Raw genomic sequence first — 19,643 nt, 5'->3', positions numbered from 1 at the left:
TTGTACATCTGGCATTTCCACTTTGAAATATTTTTTCTCTATCGGTGTCGTTAACATTTTTGACTACCGCCTACTGTAATGAGAGAAATCAAAGTAACATTTCTGCAGGGCATACATCAACAAAATAAATGGAATAAAAAATAGACTAGAATAAGTGCCATTATCTGAGCTTGTTTCTTTAGAGATTATCGGGAGAATGGGTGAGTACTTGGCTGCTGGTACTGAAGCAGGTTGCCCATCTGTATTGCCAGCAGCTAGGAACTCTACAACCAGCCCAGTTTTGCTGAATGGCTTCTTAGGGTGGATGGGGGGCTATCTATCCAATAGTGTGAAAATTGGGTCTAGGTAATGTTCACTTTTGATGTGATACCTCAAACTTGTGTCCAAAATGGGGAAAAAAGGGGGTTGATGTTGATGCCAATAGTAAAAGGCAGATTTCTACTCATAAATAGAATGAGTGTCTTAATCAGAAAATATGTCTCGAATGTATTTCTCTCTTGTGCAGGTGAGGATGGAGGTAGTAGTTACCTTGAAACACATTTATGCTAAAGGACAGATGCTTAACTTCATGTATGGAAACCTGTATGATATAATAACATCTCTGAGTGACTACATTTGGTGAAGGTGGAAACTAATTTAGCATTCTACCTGACAATATCCTGTTTGGTCAAAAAGACCCAGTCTGTTCACTTCAACCATGCTTTAGATAGCCTTTTTTAAATGGATTTGTTGGCCTCACTACTACGCCCAAGACCAGCTCAGATTTGAAGGTCATTAAGGAGATGGCAGTCATGCATATTTAGTGGTGAAAGAACAGGTGGAAGGGCTCAAATTAAATTAAAACTAAGAGAGAAGAAGGAAAAAAGGCTCAGACCTGCATTAAACAGTATTCATAAGTTCATAGGTAGGTACTAGGTTATCTGCCCAAGGGCATTTATAAGCCTAGCCAGAGTGTGTCAGCTTTCACCGCCCCATTGATTAATAAACTGAGCCTCTGTCAAGAAGAGCCAATGAAGTAATCCCAGGGGTGTATTTTCTTTTACCCATCCACTCATCAAGGTTTCTCTTGAAGAGTGTTAGTGAGGGGCTCTGCCTAATGTAGTTAGGAATTTTGTTCCAAAACAGGAATCTATCCCTCCAGCGTGTTCTGTTTATTGTTGTGGTGAGGTTTAGCTCACTAGAGCGAGTGGCTCGCAGTGACTTGGATTTCCTTAGGTGGAGCATGTCCATCAATTCTGAGTTGGGCATGGCTTTGTAAGTCAGGCAGAGATCACCTCTGAGAAAGCTATATGCGACTGAGTACAGCTGGAGTTTTTCCAGTCGGGCTGCATAGGACATATGTTTGAGGCCAGTAATTCTCTTGGTGAGGTACTTTTGTGGTCTTTCCAGCTGTTGGAAGTGTCTTGTGAGGTACATCCCAAATGGGGCATTGTACTCTATGATGGGTCTGATGAGTGACGAGTAGAGGGGCACTATGACCTCTTTATTTCTAGATGCAAACCCTTTAGTAATTAGATGGGCTTCATAGAAGGATTTCCTAACTACTTTGGCAATATGATTGTCAAAGGAGAGATTACTATCCACCTGGGTCCCCAGATCTCTTATTAACTCTTCTGTATTAAGGGGGCTGCCACCTATGTAGTAATTCATGGGTGTTTTGTTTTTCCCAAACAGGATGACTATGCATTTTTTGGCATTTAGCTTGAGACCATGACTTTGACGTCAGGTGTCCATCTCAGTAAGGCCCTTTTGAAGGATGTCCATGTCAGCTGGAGAGTCAATTATGGCTCCCAGTTTGCAGTCATCGGCGAACTTGGTTAGCCATAGTCCTCCTGCATTTGCCTGTAATTCTGAGAAGTATATGCCGAACAGAAGGGGTCCCAGGACCGAGCCTTGTGGGACACCACTTGTGACTGGTTTAGAGTCGGACCTGGAGTTCACTATTCTTACTGTGTGAGTTCTGTCTGTAAGGCAGTTGGCAACCCATCTCATGACGTAATGGTTTATGTTCAGGCTGGTGAGTTTTTCTATAATTCCAGAGTGGGGAATGGTGTAAAAAGCCTTGGCGAGGTCAAGGTAGGCTTTGTGAACAACCTTCCCCTCGTCTATGGCCTTGCTAACTGTCTCGAAGAAGTCAACCAGGTTTAGTAGGCATGATCTGCCCTATAACAAAGCTGAACTGGGTTGGGTCAAGTGTTTGGAGGTTCCCAATGTCTTTGTTAATGAGTTCCATGATGATATGCTCCATAGCTTTGCAGACCAGGCTAGTCAGGCTTATGGGGCGATAGTTACCAGGGTCAGTTGTGGCCCCTCCTTTGTAGAGCAGAATAAACATTGCTGTGCACCATTTTATGGGCACATAGCCTGTGGGGAGGCTGAGGTTGAACAGTGTGTTTAGGTGGGGGGTTAGTTCATTCTGTAGTTCATGCAAGACGCGGCCTGGGACACCATCTGGCCCCATTGACGCTGTGCTTTTGGCTTTTGAAAGGACTGTTTTCACCTGTGCGTCTGTGATTTCTGGGACACTACACTTTTCCAGTATTGCTGTGGGCCCTTTTGGGGGTGAGAGGGGGATGAAGTTTGCACTGAATCTATCTGCTAGGATGTTGGCAATATCAGTGAGTTCAGTATATTTTGTGCTATTTTGCACTAGCTCAGAGCATATCTGCGAGTTGCTACTTAGATTCTTGACATAGCTAAAGAGGGCTTTGTGGTTATCTTTCGAATCCTTGGCTATTTTTCTTTCGAAGTTAGCCTTGGAGGATTTTATGAGGGACCTTAGTTTCTTACTGATACTGATCAGGGATGTCTTTCCTTCTTGGGATTTGTTTTTTTTTTTCTGAACTAGTTTCCTCCTTCTGTTGTATAGCCTGTTTATGGCAGGAGTCCACCAGATTGGTTTTCTTCTCTTAGGGGAGTGAGTCTTGGTTTTTCTAGGGATGGCATGATCCATGCATCCTTGTAGGTGCTCATTGAGTGCATTTGTAAAGGTTCCTGCATCTTGGACACTGTTATCTTTTAGCGTGGGGGCTGTGAAACTTACCACCTCTATCTTAAGTAAGGTGAAGTTTGCTATAGAAAAGTTTTTCACTGTGGTTTCCTTGGTTGGAGGTGGTGGTGTAGTGTGGACATCCAGAGTGATTAGTTTATGGTCTGATCTAACCAGCGACGGGTTGACCTCCAGTGTGGAACACCTGTCGCCCATGTTGGTAATGACCAGGTCCAATATGTTTTCACCTCTGGTAGGGGAGTTTACCAGCTGATCCAGGGCATTTGAGTTGATAAATTCCAGGAAGTGCTGGACCTGGAAGTTTGTACTTGAGTAGTTTTCCCAGTTAATGGTAGGGTAATTGAACTTGCCCAATATCAGGGTTATTGGTAGGACCTTCATGTTTTCCAGTGTCTCCAGAAAGGCGGAGTGGTGGTCCTGGGTCATGGAGGATGATCTGTAGCAGGCCACAATTTGCGTTGCAGATTTGCCTTATGTTAGTTGCACATGGATGATCTTGGAGGTATCATGCTGCACCACTAACCTGGAGATGTAGGTATCCTTGATGAATATGGATACATCCCCTCTTTTTGTGTTTCGGTCCATGTTCTGTGGCCGAAATGTGTGGTATGAGTTGTATCCCAGTAGTGCTGGGGTGCTCTGTGGAGCCTTGAACCAGGTTTCAGTTACTGCACAGATGTCGACGTTCTCCATACTAAGGAGTGCTACGAGCATGTGCAAATTGAGATTTAAACTCCTGGCGTTGATTAGCATAACCCTCATTTTTTATCTGTGCTGTTTACGGAGGTGGGTTTGGCTTTTGAGCCTTGCCTAAAAAAGGCACTGTGGGGGCAGCAAGAGCCTTGGCCAGTATTCGAAAGCCTAGGGGTGACAGATGCAAGCCATCTCTTGTGAAGCAACGATGCTTGTCGAGCATGTCGTCCCAGGCTGACAGATACTGGATCCCCTTTGAATGACACCAGAAGCTTAGCCAATTGTTGAAATTGATAATTTTTTCTTTATACTGCGGTATCATTCTTGGTGAGGGCAGGATGCTACTCAGGGTCAGGGTCATACCCGCCTGGGCTACATGATCAGAGAGCTCTTCCATGTCTTTTTTCTTATAGTCCAGGGAGGTACGTGTCAGGTCATTCACACCAACATGAACAACAACAGAGTCATATTTGTACTTGTTATGGAGTGACTTGAGTGCTTGTGTTATGTGGCGGATTCTGACAGTAACCTTCTCCTTGTCCAGCCTAGTGAGTGGAACGTCAGTGTGCCTGACTATAGAGTCGCCTATTACTAGTGTGTTAGGCATATTATTTCGCCTTAAGGGCTGTGATTGTGCGGCACACTGATTTTGTGTTTTATGTGTTGCCTGGTTTGTGACGGGAGGTGCAGGTTTTTTGGGTGTCTGCTTTGGAGGTCTGTGATGCTTTTGCAGGTTTTTATTTAGAGCCTCCAAGTATGATTTCATGTATTTATGTGTATTTTTTTGTCAGTGCTGGTTTAGTATGTCTATGTGAGGCTGGAGGTGTGGTGCAAGTGTTAACCTTCTCCTCATGACTGCCTGTTCCAGTCTTGGGTGGAGAGAGCTTAGCCTCCAATTTAGCTATATAATTGCATCTCTCGCATATGTTAATGTTTTGTGGTAGTAGGAGAGGGTTGTCTGTGTACATGAGGCAGTTGTAACATTGCCTCAGGATACCCAGGTTCACCAGCTGGACTGGAGAGTATACCTGAAATTGCCCTTTGGTCATGCCTGAATAGTAGGATGAGCTGCTTAGTCACTTGGTTGGTGAGGGGTGAATAATGAGTGTGGGGGTATATTAGTGATTGCTATTAGGTCTGAGTAAGTGCTGAACTGTAGGATGCTTTTTAAGTGCTTAGGTTGAGAGTTAGACTACTTTTAAGGGAAAAACTGAAGAGGAGACTTGGTGGAGCTGGGAATAATTTAGCCCTGGCTAACCGGCGCTGCCCAGATGTGCAAAACAGTGCAAACATGTTTTTTACAGCAGGGAAATGAAAGAGATAGAAACTAGCCCAAAATGGCCTATAAACTACTAATTTCTGGGCTGGAACCACTCCTCCAGGGACAGACAGCTGCTCAAAGCTCCCTCTCTCACAGGTGAACAGAGAAACCTCCCTCTATCCAAGTAAGGTATGGGCAAGTCAGAAAATTGTAATAAAGCCCTGAATTCAACACTAGCTTGAAAACTGGACTATACTAGTTTAGAAAGGTGGGAAACAAGGACATTTTTTTTGAAAAGATAAGGCAAAAACAGTAAAAAATACACTTAAAACAGCTTTAAATGACTACAAACAGTAAAAAATACACTTAAAACAGCTTTAGATGACTACAAGCAATCAGAAAACGCTTTTAAACAAATTACCCAGTTAACCAGTAAAAAAATATCAAAACTGAGCCCTGTTCCTGTAGTCTTCAATCAGACAAGTTCTAACTGCACATTCTTGCACTGGGGTGCAGGGGAACCTTCTCCAAAAAAGAAGGCCTGGATTAGTGCTCAAGTTATACAAACAAAGCTAGATTCAGCAGGCCTGGATCTAGTCTATGCTACAGCAAACAAGGTGCACCAATTTCAGTAAGAAACAGTTCAAATATGCAGGCACTATAAGCCTTTAACCAGAAATTCCCAGCTCAGAAGGGCAGAGTCCAGCCTCTCCTCCCACAAGAGTGCAGACCACGAATCTTCATAATGTAAAATAGCTGGCCTGAAGCCCAAGTGCTTAAACCAGAACTAATACACTTTTAGAATAACAGACAATGAACCTTCAATCAGCAGTTCCCAACTTAGAAGGATGTAAGCTACCTGTCCTGCCACAACAGTGCAGACCACAAACCTTCTTAATGTAAAACAACTGGTCTGAAGCCCAAGTGCTTAAACCAAAAGGCTTAGAAAGATAGTTACACCAAGCAGTAATAAATACAATTGAGTACTTTTAAGATGATGCAAAAGCAAAATAAAGTAATAAAGTAGGAAGAAACACAAAATACAGTAAAAGCAGATGAAAAAAGTGCAATTTTTTTTGAGTGAGCAAATGAGATGGGGCCAGGAGGAGTATCCAAATGCAAATTTACAAAAGGGGTGGGCAGTTTCAAAGCCACCAAGATTAACACCAAAACAAAAGCAGGGAGAGTGGGTGGGGAACTAACTGAAAAAACAGGGCCACAACTTCCAGCTAGATAGTATTCAATGCAACACAAATAAATCAATTTAAATGCTGCATTATTTGAAAAAAGTGAACCCTCAAGTACTGACAACCTACTTCAATGGTTCATTTATCACAGTCATGACTTCATTACCATGGACCTTAAACACATCTTTAATCTTTGTCTCATGACCAACACCATGCCTAACATTTAGAAATCTGCCATAGTCGATCCACTTCAGAAACAAAAACAACTCACACTCCCTTCACACTGTTGACCAATTCCATCCTCCCAGCCCTGTGCAAAATACTTGAGGAAAACATTCACCTTCAACTCACAAAATATATTAGAAAATACCACCTTCTCTCACAAAACAGCATGGTTTCTGGTCATGGAAGAGTACATATTTTGTCATTCACTGATGAAATGCTCATGTTAACAGACAAAGTCATGTTATCTTTTACAGTTTTTACAAACAACAATAAAGTTTTTTTAAGCAGTCCATCACTCCTTTCTTATTATCCAACTCGTAGAATTATGCATTAACCCTGATACTTTTCCATAGCTGCAATGTTATCTTACTAACTGCCAGTTCTCAGTTAACTAAAACTCCTGCATCTCACTCACCTCTCCAATGCTGAAAAATTTACTCCAAGTATCCATTGCTTGCATTTCTTCTGCTCTCAGTATACATCAAGAAACATTCACTAGCTCTTCTAGACCTTCCTCTCCTACTATATGCAAGTGGCATGGTCTTATACCACTCCAGCAACTCCATAATGATCTCACAACAGGATCTACAATCTGACTTCAATCACTTTAGTGAACGGATCACTACAAAAAAAAAAAAATTCATACTGAATATTTCCAAGACTAGATCTATGTTTTTTTGGTATTAAACAGAAGCTTAGTAGAACCAAGGCAACTTTAGCAATTTCTGATTACAACAACCATCTCTTAGAGTAAGGAACCTCTTTCATGAATCTTGGGCTCTGATAAGAAACCTCAGTCATATTCAATCCAAAATTGCACATAAACAAATTAAATCACCTACTTTTCAGGGCACAGAAATATTTTAATTTCTGTCACTCTCCACCAGGTCAGCAACAGGGAAAAGAATCCTACTCCCTCAACTCAAATTCAGCCACCCTCTTATATGGGCTCATAGGTAAGTACTAGGCTAGCTGCCCTTGTGCACCATTTTAAGTCTAGGTGATTTGCCTTTTTGTGGTCAAAATAACCTATCCCATTTGGTTATAGACTGGCCTTACCCATCCCATGGTTTGTATTTATATAGGACACCAAATGAGGATAACTGGGATCATACAATTGATAATTTCAGGGAACCCATGCATAGGATAAAGCATTTAGGAGCTGCATCCATCCATTTGTAGTACGGGGGCAGTCCTCAGGTAAATGCTCTGTTTTTCATCCATAGATCTAAGCTGCAGTTGAAAATAGACAGGGATGAACTTTGTTTTATGTGGATGGGTAGTCTGTTCCATAGCAGTGATATCCTCTGTGAGATATACCTGTCCCTCCAAACTGTTCTGTTGATGTTGTAACAGTTTTGTTAGAACCCTAGACCAAGTATTTCTGATGCCATCTAACTTGCGGATGTGCAGTAAATCCATCAGTAATGGATCAGAGGATGCCTTGTATGCCAGACACTGGTCCCCTCATAGCAGTCTGTAAATACCAAGTATAATGATGGGGCTTTCAGTCAGTCCAAATAGGACATGTTGCTTAGGCCTTCTAACCTTTTAGTAAAGTATCTCTGTCGGCGTTCTGGTTGTTGCACGTGTCTGGACAAATACGTGCCAAAGGAGCCATTATATTCAATGACTGGCCCAATGAGGACTGAGTAAAGGGGCACAATGACAGCCGTAGATCTACACACAATCCCTTTATTTATAAACTGTGCAATACAGAAAGCCTTTCTTACAGTAATAGATACATGTTGGCCAAAAGTTAGGTCATTGTCCGCATAAGTTCCCAAATCCCAAAAAATTGGGTCAACACTTAAGAGTGTTTTGTCAATGTGGTAGTTCCCTGACTTTATCAGTTGCTTAGATTTATCACACCACTGTCCTCACCTACCTGTTAAGAAGACAGGAATTTAAGGAATGGGTAGTGGAAATTATTAAGGAGTTATTAAGGAAGATAGAAAGTACTCCAGAAGTTATAGATAGTGTGTAGGATAAAATGAAAGTGGAGTTTAAAATAGGGTAGAAGTAAAAGAAAAGGACATATGGTTAAGAAGTAGCAATAATTATTTACAGTGGCTGAGAAAGGTTAATGTATTGTAAAATAATGGGAATCTCACAGAACAAGAACTGCAGAGTACTAAAGAAAAAAATAAGGGAGTACCTAGATAACATGCATGAATTTAGAAAGATTGCTGTTAAGTAACTGTTTTCAATAATAACTCCAGAGCACAAAAACCTTTAGCACAATGACTTAGGCAACAGAAGGTAGAAAAGGTTATTGCCAGACATAGAGACCCTATAACAAGGAAAATAACCAAAGATACTGTAGAGATTAGAGATATTTCAGAAATTGTATGAATATTTATATAAAGCAGAGAAATGGGGAAATCAAGAAAGAGCACAACTGGAAATATTTATGGAATGCCAGGGTTAGAGGTAGATGAGGCTCAACAATTAACAGTTAAGATAGGAGATGGGGTGAGATAAAGACGGTGACCTATAATCAATCTGCATGAAAGTCTTCAAGAACAGATGGTATTCTGGTGGAAGTTTGGAAGCTAGGAGAGAAGACAGTGATAAATGTCTGAAAATTTTGCTTAACAGTATTTTAAAGGAAGGGAAGCTCTAACATCCTGGAAAAGTTGTGGTGGTTGTAATACCTAAAGATGGTGAAGACCCATCAGATCCAGCTTCAAATAGGCTCATTTCAAATTGAAACCATGTCTATAAAGTGTTTATGTCTATAATTGCTAAAAGAATGGCAATGGTTGGGTTAAAATTGATATGTATGGATCAATGTGGTTTTGTGGAGAGGAGGCAAACATTTGATAACATTAACAGAACAATGATGATCCAGAGAGAAGCAGAATATAAGAAAACAGCAAGCACTGTTGTTGGTGGGACTTGATGCATAAAAAGCATTCAATAGAGTAAGCTGGGATTTTATGAGTAGGGCAATGGAAATATTTGCATTCCCTAATACAATAAGGCTAACCAGGTGGGTAAATGAGGGATTGCGTGGGTTCTTCTTTGATAAGTTGTATCTGAGCAGAGAAACCAGGCAAGGGTGTCTTCTTTCTCCTTTGATATTTTCATTATAGTTAGAACAACTGGCAAAGAAAATAAGGGACTTAGAAATTCAAGGGCATAATTGATATGGTAATCAAAAAAATTTGGCTTTATATGCAGATGATATTATTTTGCACCTGATAAACCCAGAAAAGAACATCTCAGTGTTGTTGAACATTCTGAGACAGTTCCATTTTTTCAAGATATAACATTAATGAAGATAAAACAAAGGCTATAACTGTAAACTATGTACTCACATATGAATTGATTCAGCAATACCCATATTTATGGAGCCATGATAAAATGAAGTTCAAAAGGATTATGTTTTGGCAGCTAAGGATATGTGGGAAGAGTCTAAACAAAAGATAATACAAACACTGAGAAACTGGAAGCTCTTGCCTATGGATAAAGATAGCAAGATATAAGCAGGAAAAATGTTTTTCATCCCTTTAGTTTTATACACAGATAAGGTATGTTTTATCAACCAGAGGAGAGGTTGTGGATAGCAGTTAATAAAGAGTTGAAGGATTTTATCTGGGGGGAAGATGGCAAGAGTCAAGTGGGATAAGTTGATCCTTCCAATATAACAAGGTGGTTTAAGATTACCTGATTTGAAGGGATATTTTAGACCAACATAGTTAAGGGATGATGATGGTGAAGCAGGGTGAAATTCAAGAAATAAGGAGAGAGTGGGATTTGGATACCAATCCTTAAAGAGAATAAAAACAGTCATACAGAATATTATATTAATAAAGTAGCAAAAAGTATTCTAAGAACTAAGCCAACACAGGAGTGGAAAGGGAGATTGTGCCAGAGGGGATGACTGCAATTTGAGTTACAGAGAACAGGCAAGAAAGAGTTAGAATGTAATGGAAGAAGCTGGCAAAGGAACCAAGGTATTGGGAACAAATAATTAGAAAGGGAAAGGTAATAGAATGGAAAGAGGCCAAGAAGACATTTGGGCTGCAGGCTAGAAGATGCCTTCCCTATCAGGAATTGATATCAAAGTATAGGCAAAGAGAAAGCGACAGGGGAATCCTAAGTGAAAGACCTATGCAGGCTGAAATTTTAATTGAATCTAGAACAGAAACTGCTGTTAAAAGGAATAATTAGTTGGGTGCAGTAACAATAGAAATCAATCAGAGTAGGTCAGAAAAGTTTGGGAAGAGAGATTAGATAAGCAATTCACAAAGAAGCAATGAGAGGACATATGTATGGCTCCCAAATATGCAATAAAGTGTAGAAGATTTAGGATTTTTGCATGGAAGTGTTTGTGAAGGTACTTTTACATCCCAAGCAGACTTCACATAATTTTTTTCTCAGGTAGATGGCAAAGGTTGGAGGTGTGCTGGGAAAGAAGGAGGTGCTGGGAGCACTTGTTTTCAGAGTGGAATGACTTGGCAGACATTACAAATTCCCTACAGAGTACTCTGAAATATCGGGCCTGCAAATGAGTGTGACTAATTAATGATTTTTTTAACCTAGGATACAGGATTCAAATTGCTAGACATAGTACGGCCTTGTTGAGTTTAATTCTGGTTGCTGCCAAAAAACAATTAGTAGAAACTGGAAATCAAAGTCTAAACCAACTAAAACTGAAGAAGTGAATATTGTAACAGAGATAAAAGAACAGGAAGTTCGATCTTTAGAAAAGGGTAGGAGTAAATTTCACAGAAAAAAATGGAAATTGTGGAACTATGCAGGCAGAAAAATGTTTGAAAGAGGAATTAGGTTTTAGACAAGGTAGGAAGTGAACAAATTGTGCAATTTTGGACTGATGATATTGTACACAAGAACATATGTGAGCATATTTGTAAATGTGAACTTGTTAATACGGTCTGTTTACTTTCATATAAATATAAGTTTGCCTGAGCCACAAGTGATATTTTTTTAATAAAAAAAGAAAGAAATGAACACCACTGTATAACACTAAAACAAGCAAACCTGCTCCAAGGATCACAACTGTTCAAGCTCCTATATGAACATACTCTCCCCTCTTTAAACTCAAAGCTAATCAGACAACTCCTCACATACAGCCTAAGAAACTTAAATCACTCATCCCCTAAAACACAAATCCCACTGTCAAAGCTACATATCTCTGACCACACAATCTCAATTCTTGTCCCAAGCTGCGGGAGTCCCTCCCACCTGAAATTAATTACTAACTGTCTTATTCTAAGTTTCACTCTCTACTAAAATCATGTTTAGTCAGTCAAGCAGAATGTACCTCTTATCGGTCAGGTCACAACACTTATGTCTACTTATTTCTTTTGTGCATTAAGTCTTTCAGGAATATCCTTTTGTCCTTTTCACATATCTAATGTAGTTCACAATACCTTAACAATTGTTTACAAAAATGTGTACATTTATACATTTATTTTCTTTGTCTTCATAGCAAAATTCTTCCATGGTACTTTTTTTACTGTCACTTATGTATTACGATACTCGTGTTTACTTTGTATGTCTGGTCAGTTATTGACCCTTGGTTGAGATTGCAATTGATCGGAATGATCAGTGCTCTACCCCAGTAAAGAAATTCAGGCAAATAAACAGGAGAGGAGAGAGTCCAACTGAGCATTCTTAGACTTGGAGAAAGCATATGACAAGGTCCCAAGAAAGCTGATCTGGGCAGTACTGCAGTGGTTTAAAGTCCCATAAACATTGGTAGAATTAGTGCAGGCTATGTACAAGGACCCAGTGACTCAAGTACGAGCAGTGTTCAGCCTCACAGAGGGGGTTCCTAGTGGGAGTGGGTGCACACCAGGGTTCAGCTTTGAGCCCACTGCTGTTCGTACTGGTGATGGACTACATTAGCAAACAGGTTGGAGGGGACAGATCAATAAAGCTGCCTTATGCAGATGATGTGGCAGTACAGGCAGACTCTGAGCTAGAACTTCATCAACGGATAGGAGAATGGAATGCAAATCTGAAGGCACATGGGATGAAGCTAAGCACAGATAAGATGGTGATAATGGCAGCAAACTGGGGAAATCAGAAGAAGCTGAGAATAGAGATAGAAGGGAAGATAGTGGAACAGGTAAATAGCTTCAAGTATCTGGGAGGGGTGGTTCAGGAGAAGGGTAGTCTGAATGAAGAGATCACAGCTAGAATCAGAGGGGCTGCAGCCAACTGGCATAGAGTATCAGGTCCAGTCTATGACAGAAGAATGCCAAAGAAGCTGAAAAGTAGGATGTAAAGACAATGGTGCAACCAGTACTATTGTATGGTACAGAAACCTGGGCAGTAAAGGCAGAACAGTTGAAGAACTAGAGGTGATGGAAATTAAGTGCCTGAGAAAGGTGGTAAGATTCACACTGTGGGACAGAGGAAGAAATGGGGACATAAGAGCAGAAGCCAAAATAGCTCCAATTGCAGAAAAGATCAAAGAGAACAGATTACAGTGGTTTGGGCATATGTGTAGAAAAGCAGAAGACAATCTGGTAAGGAAGATTTGGGAAAGACAGGAAGAAGGTAAGAGGAAGTAAGGACATCCAGCAAACAGGTGGATGGATTGTGTGAAAGAAGATCTGTGACAGTCAGGCATGAGTGTTAAAGAAGGCAGAAGTGTGGCACTGAACCGAGAGAGATGGCGACAGTTAACACGATACCCCGACCCCATGTAGAAAAAATGGGAAAAAGGAGGCTGATGATGATGATGATGATGATGATGATGAAATAAATAGAATAAAAATAACTTACTAACTAACTAAATAAATAAGGAATTCTCAAATGAGAATTGAGAATTCACTGTCCACAACTAAGCCTAAGTTTCTAATGACATTATTTATTTTGAGGGATATCTTTTACATGGTAGAAGCAGGGGTGTTCTTGTTTCCCAAAGAGAATATTTCATTGCTATGAGACTTAGTCCATGATCCTGACACAATGAAGTTGAGGAGGTTATGCCTTTTTGCAGGACATGGGTGTCTAATGGTGAACTGACAACAACTCTGAGTTTGCAGTCATCAGCAAAAGCAGTCTGCTAGAGTTACTTAATGTCAGCTTGGATGTCAGTGAAGTATATGCAGAATTTAGTGGCCCCAGCTCAGAATCCTAGGGTATGTCTTTTGGAGGAATGGTTACCCTAAACCCAAACAGAATGGAATCTTTCTGTGAGGCAGTCCACAAGCACCACTGCTAGTAAGATAACTTTCTTTACAGTTAAATTCTGTAATTTATTTTAAAGCAGACCCCATATAATCATTTGCCTCCATATCTACCACATCTACCAGAGATGAAGTAGTTTCCTTTCAGTTGTTTATTTTATTTTACATTTGTTTACCGAGAATGTCTGACTGGGCCATAATGGGCTGTTTTCAGTGTAGGCCCGGGAAGAAAAGCTCCAAACAGATATTTATATACAATTGCAAAAGTTTAACAATAAACAAAGAGACAGAGGACAAAAATTTAAATAAAAAATATGAAATTTTGTACAAAACTTAGTGAGATTAGGGGTGCTTAATATGCAATTTGAGTAATAGTTTTACCAAACGTAACCTCTTTTTATTGCTAGCTTATGCTACAGTAAGGTTATAGAAGGTGAAAGTGAGAGAAGGAGGAGGCAGGAGGTAATTGGTTGAAATACTAGGTGGTTAGAATACTAGGAGGTTAGTATGTGTGAGAGGGGGAGGGGATAGGGGTGTTAGATGAGAATACCAGGTGGTTTGATTGAAAGGGGAAAAGGGGATGGTTAGATAAAATGAATAAGTAGAAAATACAGTCTTGGTTTAGAATAGGGGTAAAAGGGATGTTACAATAAAAGACATGATACCAGCCTGGGGTGAGACAGGTACATAGCCACTTGTTGGTAAGGTGATGTTTTACTAGATGTTTGAATGTGGGAGTGCAGGTGGTATTTAGGATTTCTTGTGGCAATGAGTTCCAAAGTGTAGCTATTCTGTTAGAGAAAAGGGAGTCTCCAAAGCTGTTATTCGATTAGGTTACTTTTAGTATGTTTTTGTTGCAGGATCTTAGGGTACAAAAACAGGAATAGTGTTGAACCAGGTCTTTCAGAGCAGGGCAGTTGTTAGAGTAGTTGAAGATGTTATGGGTGAAGTTTAGTTAGTTAAAGGTAAGCAGGTTGGGAGTTCAAACCATTTTAAGTGCTGCAGTGCTTTGCAGTAGTGTGTTTTGGATGGAAAGTTTGAGACGTATCTTCTTAATGTAGCATTTTGCATATCTGGTTAGGTCCGTTTTACGAATGTTTATGAAAACTTTTTATCTTCTAGAACCCAAACCTATAACACTTTTTTTTTCCTTCAGTGTCTGCCCCTCCTGAATGATTGCTATTAGAACATTTCAATTTGAACTGTTTCTGTTTTAAAGCTCATGCTGATCAAGCCATTCTCAATATCAACGTTAAAGACATTGCTTCTGTTATCTATTGCTCCTTTCTGAGGACCTCTCTGAGTACATCCTTGTCAATTGTGTGCATTGATTCATTTATTATTTTATTTATTCTTTCATTTATAACTACTTTTATTAATGTTTAGATTGACTGTTTTATCCAAGTCAGGGCATTATGGAAATTAACTGGTGCATGGCAGTAAAATTAATCTTGTAATGCATGCTAACACACAAACACAAGTGCGCACACACACACACACATACACACACACACACACACACACACACAGACACACACACACGCACACACACACACACACACACACACACACACACACACACACACACACGTGCATGCTACCACACTCTTTGCACATGCACCTGCTGGCAACTTGAATGATCACAAAACCACTATCATTACTGTGATGTTAGTACACATGTGTGCACATGTGCACATGCTGGGCATGTCAGTTGTACAAGATTAGAGTTAATCAAAGGATGCATATATCAAAGCTACAGACACTGGGTAATTATCATCTTTATTTAGGTACACAATGCAATATTCGTGCCAACTCAACTCTAGTGTTCAAGAATCCTGCCCATTGGTAGGCAGCAGATTTTTGCTTAAAAGGGAGAAAATGACAAGGTGTGTCAAGAAGCAAGAAAGAAAAGCTTTTGCTGAACCATATTTTATATCATGGCATGAGTCACTATGCGCATATATCCAAGAAACTCATTCAAGTTACAGTCATTAATTCTCTTACACCCTAATTAAGATCATTACATCACTCAGTATACAATGGCCTTGGTCTGTTTCATTTGATCAAGTTCTTGCTGCTCACAGACCATAGTCTCACAGCCAGGTTCTCATTTCCCAGGTAGCTTGCATGGGTGGGCATTGGACAGACATATGAGTTTGTGAGTGCTAAACAAAGTGATTCTGGGGGGGGGGGGTTGAGTGGGAATAAGTAGAGTTTTACAGTTCAGGTTAGGAGGTGACTGGGAGAGGTAGGGTTAGGGGCCAAGGTTTGGCAATAGGGTCAGGGAATATGTGGTAGTTTTAAGGTTAGGGTTAGGGAAGGAGGTTTGAAATTAGAGTCAGGGATTGACTGGAAGTTTTTGGTTTAGGGAGATAGCTTTGGGATTAAAGTTTAGGGAGTGTGTGGGATTTCTAGGTTTAAGGAAAGCTGTTTGGCATTAGTGTTAGAGAACAACTGGGAAATGTAGGTTTATTGTTACAGTGAGGTTTTGTGACTACTGTTATGGAGTGGGTATGACTTCTAGGGTTAGAGTTAGTGTTACGTACAGGGGTATTCATAAGTGGAGTAAGGCTGAGCAGCTAAAAGGTTGAATATTTGCCATTTCTTGCAAGTAGCAGTGAGTATATGAACCATGAGCAAATAGCACACAAGCACCTGTAGGAGACCTCTTTTAAGATCTTTTCTAGACAGCAGTGAGAAAGAAGGGATCGGGAAATCATGTAGTAAAGTAAAATCCTTCACATCTTACTCACAGTCCTCATTTCATATCAAGGCTTCTTGACTGAATAAAATCTTACTCTATTTTTGAATGCTTTATCAATTCAAAGTTCCAGTTCTCACAAGCATTTCTTAGACTCATAATGTTCATATTTTCTTCTCTCCCATCAAGCCAGTTCTAACATAGAACCAAGCTAAATTTGCCATGAAGAGTGAAGAAAACTAAATATTTCAGTTATTCGCTATTACAGCAACACCATCAACTTTTAGATGACTGTTTCACCTCATTTCATTTCATCCCCAGCACTCTTATTCACACAAAAAAACATGTTGTCATTGCAGTCAAGGTATAATTCAGTAAATTTTTTTAAAATATTGTAAAAGGACATTAAGCCTGTTTAATGAATGGCTGCATACACTAGACAGTTTGTCAAATGATGAAGTAGATGGCAACGTTTAAATATACAGAAATGTACACAAAATGTAGTGAATATAGTGAAATATACAACATTTGAACATTAAAAGTCTAATATGATTAAAACATAAAGCATTTTCTGGTAGAAGTAAAATGAATGCAGTTAACTGCATTAGTTAACTACATACGAGCAGGGGGGCAGGGTAAGTGCAGAACCTGGAATGTTGGTGGTGTGCAAAACACCTAAGGGAAATAATTCTCAGAGAGAGTAGTAGGGGTTGGATCAATAATTTATAGCAAAAGACATTGGTTCATTACACATGATTAGAATTATTGATGTGTGTTATAATGTAAAATGGTTAGTGTCAACAGACCCTCCAATACTACCTAAAGTCTAAGGTATACTGTCTTATGTTGAGTTATTTGGCATTTACCAAGGCCAATAGGCAGAGTCAGTAAATAAAGATTAGAATAACATTAAAGGAATATATCAGTTCTGCAATAAAAAAAAATCACATTGCATCACTTTTTATAGAAAAAGAAGCCATGATGTGTCTGCATCTAAGTCAAACTCTTTTGACACAGTGGCTTTTGCTGGTGGCAATATAATATTTATTTTATTTATTTATTTTATTTATTTTACATTTGTTTACCGGGAAAGTCTGACTGGACAATAATTGTCCTTTTTCAGTGGAGGACCTGGGAGAAAAGCTCTGCAAATGACAGACAGAGTTAGTTTAAGCAAAACAGGAGAGATTGTGAAAATATGCAACGGGTTGAAAACACAATTATAAAGGGACAGTGGCATGACTCTTGAAGTGGTTTATCCAGAAACTCCTCCATGTATCTCATCACCAGTTAATCTGCACCCAGATAAATTACACTAAGTCCAAAAGCTTACTCAGGACATAAGCCTTTAAAATGTAAATAAAAAAGATGTCACATATGAAAACAAATCCGACAAGCTGACATGATCCTATTAAGTTTTGTGATATCTCATTTCCATGGCTCCAGTTATGCCCCAGTAGAACACTGGATAAATTACTGTGGGGCATGTAGCTTGCTACATACTCTTATGTCTATCACTGTATCTATCTGTTTGTATGTATCAATACCTCTGAACGTGACAGTGCAGTATTCACAGAAAAAATGGTAATACAAAACAATTTTTTCATAACAAAGAAAACTGTCTGTTTAAAGGAACAGTTTATGTGAAGCAACTGCATGCTGCAAGGGCCCAAATAACAAATATTATACCTGTGCTTGATGGTGAAAACTGATTTATAAATATAGAGGTACATATTAGGAGTATTAGTTATTTTACTGTAACTGAGGAAAATAGTTCAAATAAATATCAAGGTAGTTCAGTTTTATAATGCAGCTATTGGAACTTAAAGTGAAAAGAAAAGAGATGTCCTTATTACTTTAATTGGCATGACAATGCATGTGCTGTTGTACAGTTTATTTACACCAGAAATGCCTGCTTCAAAACAATTTAAGGCATTATAGAGTTTATTTATTTTATTTTTATTTTTATGTTACCATCTTTAAGTTAGTACACTGGTCCTTTTCGGGCACAGCCTGGGCCATAAGATAATTAAAAACAAAATAATCAGAACACTGCAATAATGTATTCATTATGTTACCTATATCTAACTGCAATATTGGGATCACAAATATTCTAGATAAAATAAATTAAGGAAAAAGATGTATCTCTCAACATCTTAGCACAAGAAATAAGGACAAGGCCAAAATAATGGCTGGATAAAGGCATCAAAATAGTGACAGCTTTTAAACATTGCTCATATAAACTTAATTGCTATAATAAAAGGTTTTATGTTACCATGCATTTTCTGATAAAGTCTGAAATGTAAATGGCTGCCATTATGTAGTTAAATGAGTCCTCTCTGATTTGCCATAAATTCACACATATTATGAGCAACAGGCCAAAAATATGAGGCAAAAGCCTAGACATTCTGCGAAAATCTGGACAGTATTGAGCTATGCCTTACATATCTAAAATGTGTTAATTTTAATATCTGTAAAGCTGAATTACATTCATATTGTTAATGTACATTAATATCAGATGTTAATAATACAAGCAACATATAAGGATGGAGAAAAAATAAAAAAGTCCCTTGAAAGCACTATTTACCTATTAATATCTCTCAACTGTTTAAGATGTATCCCTGTCATTCGACGATACATTTATTAAGAAGTTCATGTTGACAGACTTTTCAGAAAAGGCACCCAGCACTTGTGGTACAGAGGTATAAAGCCCTCACAATAACACAGGTGATATGAAACTGATTAGTGGCTCGGGCACTAACTGACAGAGAGTATGGGCTTGTTCATACTGTCATGTGGAAGCTGGCCACATCCAAGTCTTCAAATGAAGGAAGAGGTCATTGCAGTCAGAAGGCTAGTGTGTGGTCCACATACACTTCATTGATCAAGTGGACAGGAGCATTCCCTAGTGTAGGTCAGGGTGCACATGACCCCCAACACAAGGTAAGGTTTATATCATACAGAAGTACCATGATAGTTGGGTGATAGTGAGGGAAAAACTAACCCTCATGGCGCACCTAAATGATAGTCCCTATATATGCCTGTCTCGTTCATGGATATGAGTATGACCCCTCCACAAGAGAACAAATAACCCCTGTGCCCTCCTTACTCATGTGTAATACCATAACCGTAACTTTAACTCTACCCCTGTCCTTCACCCAACACTTCACATCACATTACTAAAACCCCTTTCACTAATAGGAATACTGTTCAGGTGATGCTTAATCTGGGCATTGTAGCTGATGTTACTGATATATGGAAAGAAGTTGTTGATCTTTTTTTTTTTTGTGTCTCACATTTGTGTCATCTCTCTCTTTTGTCTCTCATGTGTGGGAATAATCTCATTTATATTGTGTGACAGATATATATATATATATATATATATATATATATA

Source organism: Protopterus annectens, chromosome 3.part1 (assembly GCF_019279795.1).
Source record: "Protopterus annectens isolate FY-2018-M chromosome 3.part1, PAN1.0, whole genome shotgun sequence".
Lineage (NCBI taxonomy): Eukaryota > Metazoa > Chordata > Ceratodontiformes > Protopteridae > Protopterus > Protopterus annectens.
This window is presented reverse-complemented; position numbering follows the sequence as displayed.